We start from the raw sequence: 23931 nt of genomic DNA, 5'->3' as shown, positions 1-23931 counted from the left end.
CCTCCTACCAGTCTCATTGTACTTCATTACTTCTCTAATTGTAGGACTCATTCAGCCAGATTTCAGGTGTTTCTGACTGATGGTTATTCTGTATTTTAGTTGTAATTTTTATGTGGTTGTGGGAGGCAGTGAGTACCTGAGTATCTGCCATCATCTTGGTTCTCCTCAATATCTTGTTTTTTAATTAACTTGAACTCCTTCTTTACTTTTTAAAATAAAATCACCTCTTTTCCTACATTATAAACAAACATTGATACATAATTTATTTTTTAGAACATTTTTGTGTACTTACAATAATCAAAATATGGGATATGGAGGGTTAAAGGTTAGGAAGAAATTATGGCGTTAATCTTCATGGCATTCACAGTGTCATGGAGGAAGTAAATATAAATAATAAAATATAGAGATGTGATGGTACAAAGATTTGGTTAAAAATAACAAATAACATTTCCAACTGAGATTCTCAAGGAAGACTACAAAGAAGGTAAAAATTGCCTCAGTACATAAAAATGGGTAGAATCTTGACAAGAAGTATTTTGTAACAGATAATTACTCTCTATTAATTCTATATATAATGAAGAAACATTAATATGTCAAGAATTGGCATTTAAATTATTACTATATTTGGAGAAAATATTTTAGAAACATTCTGAAGTAGAAAATTAAATTAGGACAACATAGAGCCAATAAGATATACAGCAATTAAGCATGATGGACAAAGAAGACAATTTGGGGATTTATCATGATCAGAGAGGAGGGGTGAGAAGCGAGGAATATGACATGAGATGGAATACATTTTTAGAACATATTTCTTCATAAATGTTCCTAATTTTCAGTAAATGTATTCTTATATTTTGTTATTCATTTTTGTATGTCATCTTGATTGGCACATTTTATAGAAGTTAAAGTAGGTTCAAAATTAAGATCCAGTCTTCACAGGAAGCTATTATTATGATGTTTTCAAATTAACTTGAAGGCAATTTGAAGAGAGTTTGACTTGTATAGTTCAAAGAATAGAAAGAGGGCTGAACAGCTATTATAGAAATACTAGGGGCCCAGTGCACAAAATTCGTGCACTGGAGGTGGGTCCTCAGCCCAACCTGCCCCCTCTCACATACTGGGAGCCCTCAGGGGATGTCCTACTGATGGCTTAGGCCCGCTCCCACTGGGAGCGGGCCTAAGCCGCAGTCTGGCCTCCCTTTGTGGGAGGCAATCAGGCTGATCAGGGGAAGGCACCAGCCCCATCACCCTGCTGCTGCAGCCACTGCCAATCACCACAGTCACCAAGATGTTTTCATCAACACGGACTCCAGTCCCTTCACCAAGAAAAAATGACAACTTTCTTTAAGCATTTTCAAGATGTGTCTTTCATAGGATATGCATTTCTTTCTTTCTTTTTTTTTTTTTTTTATCCTCACTTGAGGATATGTTTCCATTGACTTTTAGAGAATGTGGAAGAGAAAGGGAAAGACAGAGAGAAACATCAAAGTGAGAGGAACACTTTGATTGGTTGCCTCCTGCATGAGCCCTGACCAGGGCCCCAGCCAGGGAGGAGCCTGCAACTTAGGTACATGCCTTTGATCAGAATCAGGCTGAGGCATTATCCACTGAGTCAAACTGGCTAGGGCAGGATATGACATTTCTTAGCCTTCCAGCAGCGGACCTTCATTTTTTTCTCCAGAAGTGTGGTGGAAAAACCCTAGATCATCTTTTTGGATTCTTATTACCCAAGTTACTAAGAATATTACCAGTGGCATACAGGAAGCTTAGCCAATGTGCAGTCAGAAAAGGTGTTTCCTCTATAGTTCACACCAATCGAGGGCTAGGCCTGCCCAGGCCTAAAGCCTCTGGCTGAAGCTTTAGGCCTGGGCAGGGGCTCTCCAGCTCCCTCTGATCACCGGCTCCGCCCTTTCCCAGGCCTGCCCAGGCCGAAAGCCTCTTGGGCAGGAGCGGACCTCCAGCTCCCTACAATCCAGCTCCCTGCGATTGATCGCAGGGGGTCCACTAATGCCCAGGTGATCGATCAAAGGGGGTCTGCTCCTGCCCAGGCCAAAAGCAGACCCCCAGCTCCCTATGATTGGTCGCAGGGGGTCCTCTCCTGCACCAGGCCGAAAGCCTCCAGTCAGAGGCTTTCGGCCTTGGACAGGAGTGGATCCCCAGCTCCCTGTGATTGGTTGCAGGGGGTCCTCTCTGGAGGCTTTCGGCCTTGGCCAGGAGCGGACACCCAGCTCCCTGCGATCGGGATCAGGGGATCTGCTCCTGAACCAGGCTGAAAGCCTCCAGGCGGAGGCTTTTGGCTTTGAGCAAGAGTGAACCCCCAGCTCCCTGCGATCGGTCGCTGGGGGTCCGCTCCTGCCCAGGCCTTACCTCACAGTGACCTGGGTGCCAGGATGTTCTTGGGACACCAGCACTGGGTGCCTATGTATGCAAATTAACCGCCATCTTTTTGGGGTTAATTTGCATAGTCACTCTGATTGGCTATGGGTGTAGCGAAGGTATGGTCAATTTACATGTTTGTCTATTATTAGGTAAGATATCCCTAGATGCTGAGAGACCCTGGCTGAAATCTGTGTGTGTATGTGTGTGTGAAAAAGTTTATATTTTATAATTAAAAATTTCAAAAACAATATGACACATTGTTAGTAATAGTAAACATTTTTTGAGATAGTTCATGTTGCATCAAAATAAATCATCTTCATGTGGTAAAATGTATCAGTAGAAAAATAACAGTTCTACACAAATGAAATGAATTTTAAAATCATTTAATCATTGATACACATAGTCATATAACTTTATATCTGGAAGAGATATTAAAGATACTATACATTTAGAAATGACTTACAATTTAAAAATATCAATAAGCAGAATTCTAGAAGGCACACAGAATCCACATTCTAAACTATCTCTATTTCAAACACATTTATGATAGATAATATTTTTTAAATTATGTCATAGACACTCTATTTTATTTTTTTAATGTTATCATAGATACTCTTAAACTAAAGATAAAGTTATTCTGGGGGAAAAAACAGAGAAGTCCCCTTCACTATGATAGGAAGGGCTGAAGGTATGTGTGTTGGTCTTCATTTTGAGAAATAAAGAATAATGAGAAATGGAGTAGAATTTAAAGTAATCTACACTGAGTGGCCAGAGTATTATGATCTCTGAATGCATAATAATCTGGATATATATATATATATATATATATATATATATATATATGTGTGTGTATATTAGAGGCCCGGTGCATGAATTCGTGCATGGGTGGGGTCCAGCCAGCCTGACCAGGGGAAGGGGACATGGGCAGTTGGCCTGCCTGCCTGCTGGTCGAATTCCTGGTTGAGGGGACAATTTGCATATTAGTCTTTTATTATATAGGACTATTGGCCAGTGCATAAAATTTGTGCACAGGGGGGCAGGTGTCCCTCAGCCCAGCCTGTACCCTCTCCAATCTGGGATCCCTCAAAGGATGTCCTACTGCCGGTTTACAGGGATTGGGCCTAAACCGGCAGTCAGACATTCCTCTCACAATCTAGGACTACTGGCTCCTAACTGCTCACCTGCCTGTGTGCCTGATTGCCCCTAACCACTCTGCATGCCAGCCTGTTAGCTCCCAACTGCCCCCCACTGCCGGCCTGCTCACCCCCAAATGCCCCCTCCGCCAGCCTGATCACCCCCAACTTCCCCCTTGCTGTCCTGATAACCCCCAACTGACCCCCACTGATGGCCTGCTCACCCCCAACTGGCCCCCCTGCTGGTCTGCTTACCCCCAACTGCACCCCCTTTGCTGGCCTGATCACCCCCAATGGCCCTCCCCCACCGGCCTGGTCACCGACAACTACCCTCCCCTTTTGGTCTCTAACCACCTCTACCTAGGCCCTGCCACCTGAAGAACATCTGGAAGGTCTCCTGGAAGGTCTCCCAGTCTAATTAGCATATTACTCTTTTATTAGTATATATAGAGGCCTGGTTCACAGGTAGGGGCCGGCTGGTTTGCCATGAAGGATGTCCCAGATGAGGGTGGGGGTTCCCTTGGGGTGTGGGGCAGCCTGGGCGAGGGGCCTGTGGTGGTTTGCAGACCAGCCATGCCCCCATGGGGTGAGGGTCCCCGCTGGGGGTTGTGGCCAGCCTGGGTGAGGGGCTGTGGCTGTTTGCAGGCTGGCCAAGCCCCCCAATGGAGACCCTCACCCAATGGGGGTGTGGCCAGCCTGGGTAAGGGGCTGAGGGCCATTTTTAGGCTGGCCATGCCCCCTGGAAACCCAGGTCCCCAGCTCCTCCTTTTCTATTTTTTTCTCAGCCACTTCTTCAGCAGAGGCCAGGGCAGGTGGGAAGCTTGGCTTCCTCTGCTGCTGGGGGCAACCCAAACCTCCTGCTCACTCTAGCTCTGTGGCCGCCACCATCTTTGTTGGGTTAATTTGAATACTCGCTCCTGATTGGCTGGTGGGCATAGCAGAGGGATGGCCAATTTGCATGTTTCTCTTTTATTAGTGTAGATATATACTGAGTGGCCAGATTATTATGCATTCAGAGATCATAATAATCTGGCCACTCCATGTACATTGTACTATGATTGAAGCTCAGTTCTCGTGAACTGAGCATTAGGTCAGAGCTTTCCCATTCCAAAAATGATTTGGAAAAAAACAATGAGTTTACTCTTTGGAACTATGCATTAAATAATTCTGCCTTGCTGAGGTGAAATCAGGATTCAGAGAAATCCCTAAAACCAGACAATCTTAACAGCCTACTAGTTTACAGGTTTCTGTCACTTGCAGACAGAACCCTTCAGGACAGGTGTAACATTATAAATGGTTTTTCATAACCTCTTTAACTTTCAAGGCTCCTAGTGGGCATCAGTTGTGGTCCTAGAATTGCAATGTCATATCACAATATTGCTTCAGCCATTACAAGTCTCAATATTAATAATATTATATAAATGTTAAATATGTTAATATTGATAGAAAAATAAACCTATATATGTATTTTGAATGCATATCTTATGCTAATATAGAGACAAACATAAATGTATTACCTATGTACACTGCACTGGCATTAAAGATTAACATGCCATTAGTTTTAATGCTTCACTTAAGCCTAAGAATGATTAACATTTCTGCTGCTAGTTTGGGCCAAAATTTACTTTGTTTATTTCAATATAGCTCCATATAAATAGTAACTTTGAAAGCTATTTATTTGCATAGTACCAGCGTGAATTTAATTTATAGTTTTTCTTCCTTGATTTGACATCATTTTTTGTCTCCATCCTATTTCTAACGTGGAATATAATTTGTTTAATTGATTACTTCTACTTTAAAATGTCAGGATTGTTATTTTGCCAGCATTTTTATACAGAACAAAATAGATATAAATATAGCATTTTGTCTCAAATTGACTAAGCAAATATGATATTGAAGCACCTGTCAAATATGCTTAGTTGAAAAAATTAAATATAATAAAACAAAATGAACATTTAAATTTTATTAGATGACTAGAAATTCCTATGCAATGCAAATTAAAGAAATAAGAAAAGGTTCATGACATATTGTTACATCTGGTAATTTTTAGCAGCATTTTAGTAGACAAGAAAGTAAGCCAATGTAATATTATATGGAAATCAATATATATCATGCTGAAAGATGATAGCTATAGTGTGCTTTTAAAGCAGGAAAATAAATTGGACCAATTTTATATCCTTAACACTGTTTATCTTAAAGCTTATTTTACACAATAGCTATTCAAATATATGCTGTTTAAAATTAATTGAATTTGTCCTGGCCAGTGTGGCTCAATTGGTTGAGCATTGTACAATGCACCCAGAGGTTGCTGGTTCAATTTCTGGTCAGGGCACATGCCCAGGTTGTGGGCTAGATTCCCAGTAGGGGACATGCAGGAGGCATCCAATTGATGTTTCTCTCTCTCATTAATTAATGTTTCTCTCATGGATATTTCTCTCTTTCCCTATCCCTTTCTTTCTCTTTAAAAGCAATAAAAACATTTAAAAAATGAATTTGAACTTCTCTGTGTTCAGTGTAATATTTTTACAGAAAAATACTTGATTTTTATATTTTCCTTTTATATTATTTTAACAATTTTGAATTTAGCTTCTACTTTTGAAATAATTCATTTTTGTAATGAATAAGTTATACATACACATTGTCAGAAGATTGAGAAATAAAGATGTGGCCACAATTTAATGCATTTAAATAATTAATGATGCAGATAATTCTTAGGGCAATTTATTATTATTCTTGCTTCTGTAACTTATTTTATGACCTAAAAGTGGAGTTTTTGTTTTCTTAAAATTAATAGTTGCCATCAAAATATTCCTACATGAATTTTTTCTTTACCTAATTGTGTTTGGTTCAGAATCTATCTTGTGTTCAAAATTTGTTATTTTTAGTTTTCAAGTATTGAATAAACCAAGTGTGATATATTCACATAATAGAATGTTATTCAGCAATAAAATAAAAAGAAATGCAGTACTGACATGCTACAACAATAATAATGAAATCATTATGATAAATGAAAAACCAGAAAATGGAAATTACATAAGGTAAAAGAAGAGTTAATGAACCTTATTATGGTAAGCATTTTGCAATAAATACATGTATCAAATCATCACATTGTACACCTTAAAATTACACAATGTTATATTTCAATTAAATCTCAACAAAGCTGGAAAAAAAGCACAGTTGAATGGATAAGCAAATCAAGGTATGTGCACACAATAGAATACTATTCAGCAATAAAGTAAACGATCTATTAATACATGCAACAACATGATGACTCTTAAAATAGTTATATTGAGTGAAAGATGTGAGATTAAAAATATATATACATACACTTTTCTGATCTGCTATCTGCAGTTGGGTGTGTGCTTCTTGCCCGCTCTTGGGCTAGCAGCCTGCCTATTGCCCTCGCCCGCTTCTGTGTCCCCAGGTCTAACCTGTATCTTTCTGTTCCTCCACCTTAAGTGGAACCTTGTCCAAGATGCAGACTTTTGTGAAAACTCTTATGGGGAAGACCATTACTCTCGAGATCCAAATTTAGGAAGGAATTCCTTCTGATCAGCAAAGACTGATATTTGCAGGCAAACAAGTGGAAGACAGACATACTTTGTCTGACTACAACATTCAAACGAGTCCACTCTCTGTCTTCTGTTGAGACTTGGGTGTACTAAGAAAAGGATGAAGTCTTATACCACTCCCAAGAAGAATAAGTAAAAGAGAAAGAAGGTTAAACTGGCTGTCCTGAAATACTACAAAATGGATGAAAAAGGCAAAATTGGTCACCTTAGTCTGAGGTGCCCTTCAGATGAATGTATTGGTGGAGTTTTTATGGCCAGCCATTTTGATAAATAGTAGTTTGGCAAATGTTGTGTGAACTATTGTTTCAACAAACCAGAAGATAATAATTGCATATGGGTTAATATAAGTCATGAACTAACCTTTAAAAAACATATGTCATATGATTCCATTTATTTAGAAAATACAAATTAATCTATGTGATCTATAATGACAGAAAGCAAATCAGTGGTTGCTGGGAGAGGGACTGGGTATTGTATGAAGGAGGAATTACAAAAGGGCAAAAGGAAATTTTGAGAGTGATGGATATGTTTATTATCTTGATTATGGTGATTGATGGTTTCATAAGTGTATAAAAATATCAAATTCATCCATTTGAATATTTAAACATGTGCAGTTTGTGCTATTACAATTATATCTTAATAAAGCAGTTTGCAAAGAGAGAATTAATTAAACATTATCTCCCAATATAAAAACACTATGAGGTAGAGTGAGAATCACACATTTTTATTTCTATAAACCAATGTTAACATACAGCCCACACTGAATGCTGAAGGGACATATTGGGGATAAAAAAGGAAAGAGCTAGGATAAATTATCCCCAATGTTTCCACTTTAGACATCATAACTATTTTACTTACTTTCCCTCTGATATGAGAATTTTCATATTTTAAAATTGATGAACAAATAAAGTGTCAATATTTACAATTTGATTCTTCCAAATATCTATAATTTTCACTATGTGAGTTTTACCTACTTGAGTAGGGAATCCTCATTTTCCCTGATTGCAATAAATTAACTCATTAATACACAGAGGAATTGAACCAGCTTATGAAAATATTTTATGCTGTTGTCAATTTGCAATATTAGTATATTCTACCAATCTTGAATGATATGCTTTTCCATCACTTGTTTTAATGGGGTTTTAAAATTTTCTTCCAAAGTTCTCTGTCTTACTCTCTGAACTACTTTTAAATGAAGCAAGTTTACTGAAGAGAAAATCGCTAGACAATTGGATAATTAAAATGACTTTGAAGAGCATATATATATTTTTTTCTCTGTGTCTCAGTATTCAGTATTGGACAGGCATATTGTTTTTTCTTATTTGTTTTCTATGTCAAGTAAAATACCAATCAACCAAATCCACAACATACAACAGAGTCACAAATGTGTTAATAAAATTATAAAATAAATCAATGCAGTGTCAGAAAATTTACACTGCAGTCACTTGGCCTTATAAAACAAAAGAAAACAAGATCAATTTTTAAGTTGGATTAAAATATGTAAGTCAATAATCCTATATAATAAAAATGTAGTATGCAAATTGTCCCCTTGACCTGGAGTTGTCCAGGAGTTTGACCAGGGGGTGGGGCCAGCTGGGGGAAGGGAGGGAGGCCCTGGCTGGCAGTGGCAGCAGGTGTCCAGGGGAAGGAGGAAGGCTCTGGCTGACAGTGGCTGCAGTGGCGGCAGGCGACCTGAGGAAGGGAGGTAGGCCCAGGCTGGCAGCCAGCAGCTGACAGCCACTAGGGACCCTACCAGTGCACGAATTTCATGCACTGAGCCAAAAAAAGAGAATACCAAACTAAGGAACTAATAACATTTAAGGGTGAGTTTCTTGCCAGTTTCTAAAAGCAATAGATCAGTTCTTCCTTAATTCATCCTGAACTTCCTAATTTACCTAAACTTTTCAATTTACTATTTAGTTTCCATATGTGAGTAGCCCACATCAGTTCACTCTTTAAGTTGAACATCAGGTACTATCATTTAACAATTCTGCTTCAATTAGCCTTTTTACCTATAAAAATGACAACTTCACATACATTTGTGTCTTTACTGAATATGTTGGAGACCTTATGTTTATTCAAATTATTTTGGGGGAATAAAGACATTAATAGAGAATATTGGTAGCCCTTAGATAATACAGTAACATCACAACCAAGCTTTTGTTTTTAAAATCTCCTTTATCTTTGCAACAAATGAGAAAAATAATTCAGGGTTTCTTCAACTTCAATTCTGTTCTCAAAATATTTCTGGCTCTCATTCTAGGAGTCAGAATTTGAGGCAAATCTATGGAATTAACCAAAGCTACACAACTACAAAATGGCATGACCCTTGTTTTTCAAGCACCTGGGTTGACCCTTCTTTATCAAGGGTCTAACAATTTGCATATCCTGGAGGTAGGAAAGTTGATACATTAGTATTATGGACATGAAAAAGAGATGATGCCAAAACACCAGCTCAGATTAAGGCTTTTGTCATGAACCCCTTTAAGCTGTACAAAACAGACTATAGGTGTATAGTTTTCACATAAAACAAATTGACTCTTCACTCCTAGACTATACTGCTATATCTAGAACCACTGCCTGCCTGACATAGAGAGGCAGATTTCACCATACCATGCTCATAGAGACATGACTTTCTCATAAATTATTATTCAGGATATGGGATTTTGTTCTCATTAAAATTAATAATTACATAATACATCTAGATGTGTCATATTTAGAAAGATACTCAGATATAAAATTGGATTCAACATATAAATGTAAATGGACTTTTTATTCAGCCAAAGAGAGGGAATACTTGAATGATGGAACAGAGACCTCGAGTTCCAGCTCAAACCCCAGTAACTCTGAATCTTTAATGAGAATGGCCAACAATTATTCTATATGTTTCTATTTTCTCAATAATTAAAATTCAAAAGATATTCCCTCTTTATTCATAGGCTTAGGTGAAGAAGAAGACTAAAATTCAAAGTAGAATAAGATATATATTATAGTCCAGCTGATAAGTAGGAAATATTCCCAGGTGATTTTTTTCTTATTATGAAAATAATTGGCCAGGATGAAATACAATTAAGCATTATCAAAGCCAAAAATAGGAGAGAATTTGGTTTCTTTAATTGGTTAAACAAAAGGTACATCATTTATTGGGAAAGAACTATAGATTGAGCTATCCTCCTTGCTTCTTTCTGGTCCTGATTCCCAGAAACTTGCATATACTTTGCGCCATATAATTAAAGAATGTTCATCTTTTTATTTAAATTTCTTAAAGAAGTATAAATATGTGAGTTTTTATCCTGTATGGAGAATAGAAATTACTCCCCAGAACTATCTACACAGAATGATATTAGGGAATTTAACTGACTAAACCATAAATTTAATGAGCATTGTTCAGTAATAGGTAGTTATAAATTAAAACTCGTCTCAAATATATAGCACATAAATCATAGAATTAAAACTTGAAAAAGTTAGTCTAACTGATCCAAGTTCAATTAATTTTTTCCTTTACTGCCATTACATATCAATAATTCGAACTACCAATATAGTTGCAATTTTAGTATAGTAAAAATTCTTAATATTTTCACAAATGACTAAAAAACATATAGACATATACTGAAAATTAATTTTAATTAAAATTTTTATATATTTATCATATTATCTCAAATATGTCTGAAAATGGCAATGTATTTCTTGACTTTTTATTCAAATGCCACACATTAGTTTACAGACATTGTTTACTATTTTTACTATGTTCCATCAAGAAAAATTAGTTATTACCTGACATTTGACATAATTTCAGAGGTTATTTTAATACCTCAAAGTTACAACCTATTGAAATTCAATGATTATATTAAGAAGTAGGGCAAAAGTTGAACAAAATAATTGAATTGTCTCAAAAGAGTAAATATTGTAAGATTTTTTTTCTAGGGTATACAGAAATGGAGATATGTTAGGATAGAAACGGTCAAGCTAAAATTATAGAAATAATGCTAATTTGGCAATAATATTTTATTGGGCAAAAATCATGACATTTTTGTGAAAAAAATTTTTAATTATTTAAAAATATTAGATGTTAAAAATTCTACAATCACTTTTTACTAGGGAAAAGAATAAATGAACATGGAATTCTAACACCATAACAGATTGGAGCATGGAAATGATTTCTTTAAGTAAAAGAATGATGTGGGTGTCTTTTTTAAATCATAGATCAATGTATCTGGAAGAATAACTAGATAAGATTCTCAGATAAAAGTCTGCAAAGAAAGAGTAATGAGATATTAAATCATTGGGGGAAAAACTACAATGCTTAAAACCATTTTATTAGCAAAAAGAGAGAAAAAAATAATTTAGGAAATGGTCCAGAAATAAAATAAAACTATTTTCTCTAAACAATTGTCATAAAAAGTGGAAGAATCACAAGTCAGCATTAAAGTGAATTATTTTTCATTGAGTGGTTTTGCAAATATTTCAACTAAATTTAGATCCTCAAAATATAGAAAAAACATCTTGATTTTACAAAATATTTATTAATCAAACCATATGCATTACAGGAAAATTAATATTTATGAGACAATGTCTATCCTTTTGATGGTAAAAGTAAAAGATGTTTAAACAAAAACAAAAATGTATAACTATTTAAAGATGAGGTTTTCTTCACATAAACAAAATCAACATGCTGTTAAAACAATACATATATCTAAATTTTAATTAGGTAAAGATATTTTTATTCATTGATGGCATTACACATGCCCCAAAATATAAATGTCCTTAATATACATAATAATGATAAATCCTGCTCTGGCAAAGATATGTGCATATAAATATATCCTAATACACTATTAATTATCTATCAAATGAACAAAATACAATTTGACAACATATTCTATAGTCAAATGGATACATTTATACATTCCTCAAGTAAACCCAAAATAGGAGAACTATATCCAAAGATTTGACAATATTTTGCAAAAGAACATGCATTTATACTTTTATGTAGTAAAACTACTTCCAGGGTAAATATCCTATTATACTAGTATATTCACACTAACACAATTAGGAATGTGTATTAGGTTATATTTTATATATTTGTTATTTATATATTTTTTCAGACTGAAAATAGGCCATATATCCATGTACAACAGGAGACGGGGAAGAGTATATAGAGTTGCAAACACTATATACTCTTTCCCTAAAAAGCCTGAGTTAACTAGTACAAGTCAAATAGACTAAGGTTTCTTATTTGCAAAGTTAGGAACATAAATAAAATCATCCATTTGATAATAATAAATAATAATTGTGTCCTCTTTTATCTTAAAAAATAATATTTCATTTTGTGCTTTATAATGATCTACCTATGCCAGATCCCCTGTTAGAAAATATTTCCAAATACAAGATAATTTTAGTTCTTAAAGAAATAGGTTTTCTAAGGAGATTATGATTGATTGAAAGATTTAACTGTATTAAAGTTTCAAATTTCTTAACTTTTGTCTACCGCAGTTTCCTCACCTATAAATTGGGAATAATAATAATAGCTAGTAAACACAGCACATGTTTGCTGTGAAGATTAAACAAACTAATTTAAATGAAGTGCTTAAAATGTTGCCTGGTACACAGTAAACATTCAATATATATTACTTATTATTCTTTTTATTGATACAATGTCTGTTAGTTGTACAAAAACATTCCTCTGTGAGACTGTAAACTCTCTCCAATTCTAGTTTGTCATCAGGTGTTGTTTTTTAATCTTTATTGTTTAAAGTATTACATATGTCGCCTTTTTCCCCCATTGACCTCTTCCCCATCCCCCAACCCCCACCACCACCACCATTCCCAGGCCTTCACCACCCTATTGTCTGTGTCTATGGGTTATGCATGTCATCAGGTTTTAACTTTAAGAAATTGCGTCCAAATTTGTGACTCAATGCTATGCTTCAGCTCATCATTCACTAGACACTTCTATAGAGTGAATGTTTATGTACCACCCCCACCCCCAATTCATATGTTGAAACTTATTCCCCAATGTGATTGTATTTGGAGATGGGACCCTCAGAAAGTGATATGGTAATGAGAGCGAGTCTTCACAAATAGAAATAGTGTCCTTACTAAAGGGACCCCAGTAAGCAAACACTGTACAAACCAGGAAATGGGGCCTTACCATATACTTGTGCCTTGATCCCAGACTTTGTAACCTCAGAACTGTAAGAAATGTTTTTGCTGTTTATAGGCCACCAAGTCTAGGGTATTTTTGTTATAGTAGCCTAAAGGAACCAAGACAGAAACTTTTTATCTCTTGCCTTTTCCTAATTGACCTGAAAAATCACTTCTCATATTATAGAGGAAATTCAATTCCTTATTTAAGGACTAGAGGCCCGGTGCACAAATTTGTGCACTGGTGGGGTCTGGCCGGCCTGCCCTGATGGAGGCCGATTGGGGTCGGGCTGGCAGGGAGAAGGGCCATGGGGGAGGGGCCGAAGGCTGTTGACTGGATGGCTCTGCCCCTGGTCAGGGTGGGGGGCCAATTGGAGGTTGGGCTGGGCTGGCCAAGGGGAGGGGCCTCGGGAGTTGGTGGGGGGCGATCGGGGCCCCGATCGGGCCAGTTGGCCACTGCAGTGTGTGTCATAGTGACTGGTTTTTCCATCATTCCAGTCACTGAGCTTTTATATAGATAGGTATATAAAGAGTCCAAATATGTTTATTGACTTTTCACCTTAAGCAAATGATAAGAGATTGCTCAGCATTGTTTCCAATAACTTAACAATTTTCTCACTCAATAGTGACTTTTATTCTTTATCTATGAAGCTTTAAATAGTTTTCAATCAGAGGGTATTGGGAGAAGTTTTATTCCCGTTGCAGCCTTCGATGGCACCCTGAGTATTATCTCCACCTTATCTCCTCAACTCAGGATTAGGGATGGAAGAATAATGAAGAAAAATCCCTGAAATTGGAGAATTTTCCTCTACTGATTAAGTTTAATCACATACTTTCCCAAAGGGTTAGCTAAAAAGAGCAACTCATTTGTCTTCCTAGAAGTATTAAACAAGAATTTTAATTTTCTCTCATAATATGTCCAGAGAGTAAAAAAGAAACAGCAAAAAACAATCTCAATCTGCAAGGAGTGTCTAATATTGGGGTATCTTCTGAAAATTCTTACCTCCACAATAAGACCTACAGGGGATAAAAATTTGTCCTTCCTTCCTGTCTCCTACAATCAGCTTTGGCAACAATTTGTCAGATTCTGAATGATAAGATCAGTGTATCATTTCTCCAGTTCTTTTCTGAGCAGAATTATTCCTGAATTTCTGTCCATAGTCTATATTTCTAGGTTACAACCAATTAATTAAATCTAAAAATTCTGCTTATCAAAATTTTTTTTATTTGACTTGTGATTTTATAAAAATACTAAAGGCCTGGTGCATGAATTCGTTATATATCAGTTACATAAACTCTGCAGGATCGGGTCAAAACTGGCTCTCTGACATGCCCCAAGGGGTCCCAGATTGTGGGAGGGCACAGGCCAGGCCGAGGGACCCCACCAGTGTACAACTGGAGCTGGGGAGGGATGCGGGAGGTTGGCCAGCCAGAGAGGGACCATGGGAGGGCTCTAGGGCATTTCAAGCATGTTTCGCTCAGTCCCAATTGGCTGGACCCCACCAGCAAGCTAACCTATTGATCGGGGCATCTGCCCCCTGGTGTTCAGTGCACATCATAGCGAGTGGTTGAGTGGCCTTAGTATATCATTAGCATACTAGAGGCCTGGTGCATGAAATTTATGCACGGGAGTGTGTATCCCTCAGCCCAGCTTACCCTCTCCAATCTGGGGCCCCTTGAGGGATGCCCGACTGCCTGTTTAGGCCTGATCCAACTGGGATTGGGCTAAACGGGCAGTCGAACATCCCTCTCACAATCTAGGACTGCTGGCTCCCAACCGCTCACCTGCCTGCCTGCCTGATTGCCCCTAACTGCATCTGCCTGCCAGCTTGATCACCCCCTAACCACTCCCCTGCCAGCCTGAGCAATGCCTAACTACTCCCCTGCCGGCCCGATTGCCCCTAACTTCCCTCCCTAGCCAGCCTGGTTCCCCCACAACTGCCTTCCCCTGTAGGCTTGGTCACCCACAACAGCTCTCCTTTGCTGGCCTGGTCACCCCTAACTGCCCTCCCCTACAGGCCTGATTGCCCCAAACTGCCCTCCCTTACAGGCCTGGTTCCTCCCAACTACCCTCCCCTGCAGGTCTGGTCATCCCTAACTGCCCTCCTCTGCTGGCCTAGGCCCCCCCCAACTGCCCTCCCCTGCAGGCCTGGTAACTCACAACTGCCCTCCCCTGCAGGCCTGGTCACCCCCAACTGTCCTCCCCTGCAGGCCTGGTTGCCCCTAGCTGCCCTCCCCTGCCAGCCTTGTGACCTCTAACTGCCCTCCCCTCCTGGCCTGGTCATCCCCAACTGCCTTCCCCTGCAGGCCTGATTGCCCCCAACTGCCCGCCCCTGCAGGCCTGGGCACCCCCAACTGCCCTCCCCTGCAGGCCTAGTCACCCCCAACTGCCCTCCTCTGCCAGCCCGGTCACCCCTAACTGCCCTCCCCTGCTGGTCTGATCACCCACAACTGACCTCCCCTGCTGGCTATCTTGTGGCAGCCATCTTGTGTCCACCTGGGGGAGGCCATCTTTGACCACATGGGGGCGGTCATCTTGTGTGTTGGAGTGACAGTCAATTTGCATATTACCCTTTTATTAGATAGGATTACACTTTGATTGGCTGAACTGAGGAATGGATGACCAGACACTTAGCATATTAGGTTTTTATTATACAGGACTAGAGGCCCAGTGTACAAAATAGGTGCACAGTGGGGGATGTGTCCCTCAGCCCAGCCTGCACTCTCTCCAATCTGGGACCCCTTGAGGGATGCCCAACTGCCCGTTTACGCCTGATTCAACCGGGATCGGGCTAAACAGGCAGTCAGACATCCCTCTCACAATCCAGGACTGCTGGCTCCCAACTGCTCGCCTGCCTGACTTCCTGATTGCCCCTAACCGCTTCAGCCTGCCAGCCTGATCACTCCCCTGCCAGCCTGATTGATGTCTAACTACTCCCCTGCCAGCCTGATTGCCCCTAACTGCCCTCCCCTGCTGGCCTGGTCACCCCTAACTGCCCTCCCCTGCAGGCCTGGTCACCCCTAACTGCCCTCCCCTGCAGGCCTGGTCCCCCCAAACTTCCCTCCTCTCCTGGCCTGGTCACCCTTAACTGCCCTCCTCTGCAGGCTTGATCACCCACAACTGCCCTCCCTTGCAGGCCTGGTCCCTCCCAACTGCCCTCCCCTGCTGGCCATCTTGTTGTGGCCATCTTGTGTCCACATGGGGGCAGGATCTTTGACCACATGGGGGCAGTCATCTTGTGTGTTGGTGTGATGGTCAATTTGCATATTACTCTTTTATTAGATAGGATAGAGGCCTGGTGCACTGGTGGGGGCCGGCTGATTTGCCCTGAAGTGTGTCCCAGATCAGGGTGGGGGTTCCCTTGGGGCATGGGGTGGCCTGAGCAAGGGGCCTGTGGTGGTTCACAGGCTGGCCACTCCCTCCAGCGACCCAAGCGGAGGCCCTGCTATCTGGGGTTTATTTATCTTCTATAATTGAAACTTTGTAGCCTTGAGGGAAGGCCAGGGTAGTCCAGGATGGGCAGAAAGCTTGGCTTCCTCCATCACGAGGGGCAACCCAAGCCTCCTGCTCTCTCCAGCTCTGTGGCTGCCACCATTTTTGTTGGGATTTATTTATCTTCTATAATTGAAACTTTGTAGCCTTGAGGGAAGGCCAGGGTAGTCCAGGATGGGCAGAAAGCTTGGCTTCCTCCATCACGAGGGGCAACCCAAGCCTCCTGCTCTCTCCAGCTCTGTGGCTGCCACCATTTTTGTTGGGATTTATTTATATTCTATAATTGAAACTTTGTAGCCTTTAGCAGAGGCCAGGGCTGGCCAGGGCAGGCAGGAAGCTTGGCTTCCTCCATCGCTGGGGGCAACCCAAGCCTCCTGCTTGCTCCAGCTTCGTGGCCACTGCCATATTTGTTGTGTTAATTTGCATACTCGCTCCTGATTGGCTGGTGGGCATGGCTTGTGGGCGTAGTTAGGGTTCGGTCAATTTGCATGTTTCTCTTTTATTAGATAGGTTGTTTAGGAGATTTATCAGTTACATAAACTCTAAGGGAGCAAAATATCCATTTTTTAAAAAAATATATTTTATTTTTATTGATTTTTTCACAGAGAGGAAGGGAGAGGGATAGAGAGCTAGAAACATCGATGAGAGAGAAACATCGACCAGCTGCCTCCTGCACACCCCCTACCAGGGATGTGCCCACAACCAATGTACATGCCCTTGACCTGAATCAAACCCGGGACCTTTCAGTCCGCAGGCCGATGCTCTATCCACTGAGCCAAACCGGTTTCGGCAAAATATCCATTTTTATTAGACAAATATTGTAAGATAGTGTAAAATTTACAACGAAGGGCGTGATTTAAAAAAAAAATACTTTATATGCATTTATAATCCACTGTTAACTTCTCCTTTGCATTCCCCTTTAATATTGACAATGTCTGAATTTTAAACATCTTGGAATCTGACCTGAACCACAAATTTTGAATGTGATATCTAATGAATAATTTATAGATGGTTCTATTCAGAAGTTGCTATGCATTCAAAAGTAAACAAGGAGAAATAAATAAGGTGAATGTATAATAAGCCACAATTTAAAACCATAGGCTAAAAGTTATAGATCTATTCAAGTAATACCCATGAATATAGATATTTCTAGAGGCAAACAATATGCCTTTTTATTTTTGTAAATAATAGTTTAGAATCAGCTGCTCAAGAAATTATTTTATATTCCAAATGCCAAGTCTGGAAAGTTGGGATTATATTGTTGATAGGATTGGGGAAATTTATTTAATGCCTGTGTTTCAGTTTTATCATTTATGAATGAAAATAGTGATAATTTCTATCTTACAGGAGTACCACAAAGGCTACATTTAAGGTATCATAAAAGCCTTTAAAAACCACAAAGCATAATAGAATTTAAAAATAAATGAATAACTGCCCAGCTGGTGTAGCTCAGTGGCTGAGCATCAGCCTATGAATGAGGAGGTTACAGTTCAATTCCCAGTCAGGGCACATGCCTGGGTTGTAGGCTCTATCCCCAGTGTGGGGCATGTAGGAGGCAGCAGCAGATCAATGATTCTCTCTCATCATTGATGTTTCTATCTCTCCCTCCATCTCCCTTACTCTTTAAAGTCAATAAAGATGTATTTAAAAAAATTAAAAGGAATAAATGAATAACTGATTTTAATTAAACTTTTCAATTTACAAATGGGGAAACTGAAACACTGACAGCTTTATTTACATTTTCTCCAAGTCACAATACGAATAAATGCTACAGATAGGATAAAATAAAGCTCATTGAAAGTCAATGCCCTCTAAAAACCATTTTGTACATTATCATGACTCAATGATTTATTTCAGAAAATAAAAGATTAATTCAAATATATATAATATAAGGCCCAGGTCAGTGTAGCTCGATGGTTGGAGGGTCAGCTTGCGCACTGAAGGGCCTCTGGTATGATTCTTGGTCAAGGGCACTTACCTGGATGGCAGGTTCAATCACCAGCTACCTGCAGATGTGTGCTGGAGGCAACCAACTGATGAATTGATGTGTTTCTCTCACATTGATGTCTCTCTTTCTTCTCTCTCTCTCCTCCTCCACTCCCCCTCTTTTTCTCTCTCTGAAAATCAATGTGAAAAAAAAAAATCCTTGGGTGGATTAATGTATATATCATCTCATATAAGATATTTAGTTCAATTGATATATAATACTTTAAAAAATCTCCAGTATTCCAGGTAAATTTGGGACTGCCAAATAGAACACTAATTTTGGGACTGCCAAATAGAACACTAATAAAAAATAAAGTCCCAGTATTCCAGGTAAATTTGGGACTGCCAAAATAGAACACTAATAAAAAATATGTTGGTGATTTTTTTTTGATTTTCCAAAAAGAAGGCATTTATCCTCAGTAAATATGACAAATATTTTCTTGAATTTACTTGCAAGTCCCTACTGTAAGAATATTTTAGCCATTCATGTCTACAAAGAAAATATTGTGAACAAGTTTAAGTTTTTCTGTCTTCATCTTATTTGAAATAAATGCTACAAACATGCCTGACCTGGGTTTTGAATTATAAGTCTCAGTTGTCATATTGCTGTCTATAAACTTGATTGGAACAAATTTAGATTTGGATTCTGACTGACTATACCAAACTACAGGAATAAATCTATACTGAAAATTACAGTTCAATCTAGTGCATTCCAATGGGAACAGGCACTGTTATAGATATTTCTGTTCTTGCAACTATTAGCTTTGGTCTTGCAACTATTCACAACATTGGTTCAGGTGAAAGATCTTCAGATCTGAAAACTGTTGTGCCTTTAAGGAAACAGAATAGAAAAAAATATATAAACTTGCAAGAGTAATTTGAAACAGAGGGTCATTATCTAAGGCTTTCTTCAAAATGGCCAGAAGCAGATTTTGCATAAAAAGATAAGAAAGTAGAAATAATTTGAACACTGAATAATATTCCATCAATACTTATTTGAAGAATTTATTGCTTGTCCAAATATTGTTTTCTTTGCTTACAGTCTTTAATGTATGTTAAGTGCTTGTAAAAGAGAAGGCAATATATAAAATATATCCAGTTGTGTGTCACAAGAATTTTTATTTAATTTGACATAAAATATACTCTATAAACTCTGTTTTAATATAAAATATATTAACACAAGTCAAAAAGCAAAATGACCCAAAAAATGCATATGTTGAGAGTTCTTGCTTTAACTCTGTCCTGACACCTACTGGTCCTTTCTATAAAAATTGATTTTAAGTATTTTTAAATAAGGTCAACCTAATTTAGTGTAAATACAGATACATTTTCATTATTTTTTCTTCTCTTTAATATATGTTAGTATATGATACACACTTTTCTGCAATAAGATTTTTAAAAATAAGTATGTATGGTTACATCAAAACACAGAGAGCTCCCTGAATTTTTTTAAGATGCAGAGTTTTCAATAGTGTAAAGACAATATATTTCTTAACAAATCTCTTATTTCTTCATCATGGTTCGATTTCAGGTTTTTGCTATTATAAATGATGTTGCAATGAAGAGATCTGTATATAGATAAGTATGTATTTAACTAAGTGCAGTTATATTTTCAGGGTATATTTCCAGAAGTGGATTAGTGATTTGATATCTAAATGCATAATGTAATCTTGGTGGTTATCTCTAAGTTTGTTTCCATACTGCTGTTTCATTTGTACTAAAAATAGTAAAATAAAAAAATAACTATTTAAAGTCTGGTCATCAAGATCTATAATTGCTATTCTGGTGTTTACAATAATATCTACCTCTTATTTTGAACCTATTTCTCTTAAGAGAGAGACCAACAGCTATCTTTGTGAGCATTTATATTTGTGATAACAATCTTGCCAAGATTAAGCCTCAGGACTGTCCATCTTTGACTGATTTGACCGTGCTACTTGCTAATCTTGAAGGGCCTTTTCCTACAGCCTCTCCCATAAAAGCTCCCTCCTTGTTTTGGATAAATAAAAATTTATTACTCAATAAAAATTTTTACTCAATAAAAATTTTTCTAAGACATCGGTCTCAAATTTAATTATTCATAACAATCATTTGTATATCTCAACATGTGTTGATTCCTACGGTCTGCATACCAATTAATATAACAAGAGACTAGGAATCTTACTTTTCCACAAGCAGTCCAAGTGATTCATTTGCAGCTTTTCCATGGACTGTATCTTGAGAAATACTCCTTTTTGAATAATAATTGCATTAGTTGCTTATTCTTTAATAATGTAGAACAGTGTTTTTTCAATGGTCTTAATCTAAAGGTTTGGGGGCTGTGTTTCCCTATGTACAAAATTCCATATAACAGTTTGACACAATTGGCATCAGAAAATTTGCCAGTAAAAATTGATTAAATAGTTAAAACTTGTGTTGATCTTGTAAGGGTCAAGTCACCCCAGAAGTACCTTTATTGTTAATGTTTTGCACTTTGTATTGATATAAGTTTTTCCTTTTATTTTTAAAAATTGTCTGCCAAGGATCAATCTACAGTCTTAATTATGTCTCCATATCTGATTGGTAATAGTAATTAGGTACTTAGCCTAGGAGATCAATATGACATGCTAGAGTCTTTGTTTTGTCACAGCAGGTTCCAGATTAGGTTATACAACCTTTGTAGTTAATCCTGATGATGAGAGATTTCTGGGTAATATTATTGAAGAGTTACATATTTGGGATTGTTGATAGCATGATGCAATGTGTGCGCAGAGCAGGGACTCCACAGAAGCAGGTTGTCTGAGTAATTTAAGTTTTTCATAGTTGTTAATTCAGTGATATGGTCATAAAGAGCCCAAGTGTACTTCGAGAATATGGCCTTAATATTGTCTTGAGCAAAATATATTGCATACTCAAGAACATATTATATGTATTGTTAAGACTATAATACAATAATGTTTGACCATAATGATAACTTTCTATTGGTATGCAATTTAACTTGATGCAAAGAAATAACACAAACCAGTTTGTTGGTCAAATATAGAAATAACTCAATTTGCAATGTAGAGAGGGACAGAGAGAAAAGATGTCAGACACTGAGTACTTTTTCTATGTGGTGAACTATGCTAGGTGCATTGCTAGCATAAGCATTAACTTCAGGAACTTGGCAGGTTATTACACTTAGGATTTCAATACACGAATTAGAAAGTGTATATATAACCTTTAAGTGGCATAGTTTGGATTAGAATATAAACCCAAAGCCCATGTTTTTAAAATAGTTTAATGTTTCTTTTTATCAGTAGTTTTGGAAAATAATTTTTGATTGTTAATCTTTATCTTAAAGTATTCTAAAAGATATTTTAATGTCATACCAAGCTTTCAACACACCAATCTGACCTACATCACGAATGTTCAAAAACTCAAACTCCCTGTGTGTTCTAGTCCTCGAGGATGCTATAGACATGCCAAATTGTAATCACAATGCCTGCCGACTTTAAAGTGAGAAATGGAAAGCCTTAATTAGACAAAACATTTTGTGAAATTCGTAGAGCATTTTTATCTCTAAGCGATTTACTTGAAACCTACTGAATATTTATTAGATTGTGAAGTGAGCTTGCCGTCAGAACAAAGATATTGACAAAGAATTTCCCAGATAAACTTGATAAAGCCCTCTTACACAGCCGCTTGCTAATCTTCTTGCTCTCTCACTGTTCGAGAACATTTGAGTCTTAGAGAACTTTTTCATAGCCATAGCTTAAATATATCACTAGTCCTCCTATCATCCATATAGACAGTATTAAGTGCTATAAAAACCAAGCAATAAAATAATGGAATAATGGGCAAAGAAAATAATGGGCACAGAATTCAGAATAGAGAGAAATGGTTGAGGAATGAAAAGGAAGAGACCACACATTGCTTAAACTCTAAGTTTTTGTCATTGTTCTAATATTCATAATTCTTTTTACTGAGATAGTTGGTATACACACACAAACACATGCAAAGATAGGGAGATAGAGAGATAGATAGATACATAGATGATAGATAGATAGATAGATAGATAGATAGATAGATAGATAGATAGATGATAGATAGAGGCTTTCATGAACCAATGATGAATATGCGTAGAATTACTCCATTCTGATAACTTTAATTCATTTAAAATAAGAATAAAAAAGAAATTAAATACATTTTGGCTAACAAAAGGCAGCCCTTATATAGTCTCTGAATGAATTCCTATGAGATTACTGCCAGAATATCATTATTGGAATTTAAGCTTTCCCAAATTACTTAGCACACATTGATATACAAACTCTTGTTTATTTCACAGATTGCTAATAATTTCTGTGGTGTCAGATTTGCCTAATTTATTTACTTTTATAGGATTATCTAATGTGTCTCCAAGTTCTTGGGAAAGGGGTTTATTTTACTATCACCAGGAGGTAATCTCTGAAATGTATCAGTTAGAAGAACTGGTCAATGGCAAAAACAAACAAAAAAAGGTTAGAGAAGAAAATAATGCTAGTGTTTTTCAAGAAGTGTAACAAGAAGATGTATGACTACTCTAGTCCTAGAGGCAGGCACATTTCTATTGAGGAAACAGATGCAGCTGACTATCAGAGCCATTATTATTAAAAATTCTTCCCTTTTTTCAGATTTCATGACTACCAAGCAATTCTTGAAAAAAAAATGTGTTAGCTTCCAATGCAAATCCATCTCAGTAGGGGAAATATGTTACTCAGACAAGAAGTAGTATTTTTCATTGCAAAATAATAAATTGATATTTGAACTTACATATCAGCCTTTGAAAGCCCTATTAAGTCACCCTACCCCTGAGAAACAGATACACATCCACAGTCAATTTCTGCCTCAAGTCTCCATACTAGATTGAGGACATTTTGTGAGAGTAAAGCTTATCCTGAGATACCTCTTGGTCGACAGCCAACTTACTTCTCCCAATGACACTGACTTCCCCTGCTCTTCTTATTCACACTTCAACAGGTTCTACTTGATTGAAGTGCCCCCTCAAGCCTGCACAAATAGAGATAACTCTCTTAATTAGAGTTCTCAGTATGTGACTGAAAACCTTCTTTTTCAAACCTTCTTTGTGAAGACACCAATCACAAACCTGCAAAAAAATAAAGGAAGTCAGATAATGCCTGCTTCACACTACTGACTTCCTCTGAGTACCCTTTTCTTCTTCTCCTGTCTTCTTTCATGTTGCCTGTCTGGCTAGTGCATATAATTT

The sequence above is a fragment of the Eptesicus fuscus genome, chromosome 8 (assembly GCF_027574615.1).
Source record: "Eptesicus fuscus isolate TK198812 chromosome 8, DD_ASM_mEF_20220401, whole genome shotgun sequence".
Lineage (NCBI taxonomy): Eukaryota > Metazoa > Chordata > Mammalia > Chiroptera > Vespertilionidae > Eptesicus > Eptesicus fuscus.
This window is presented reverse-complemented; position numbering follows the sequence as displayed.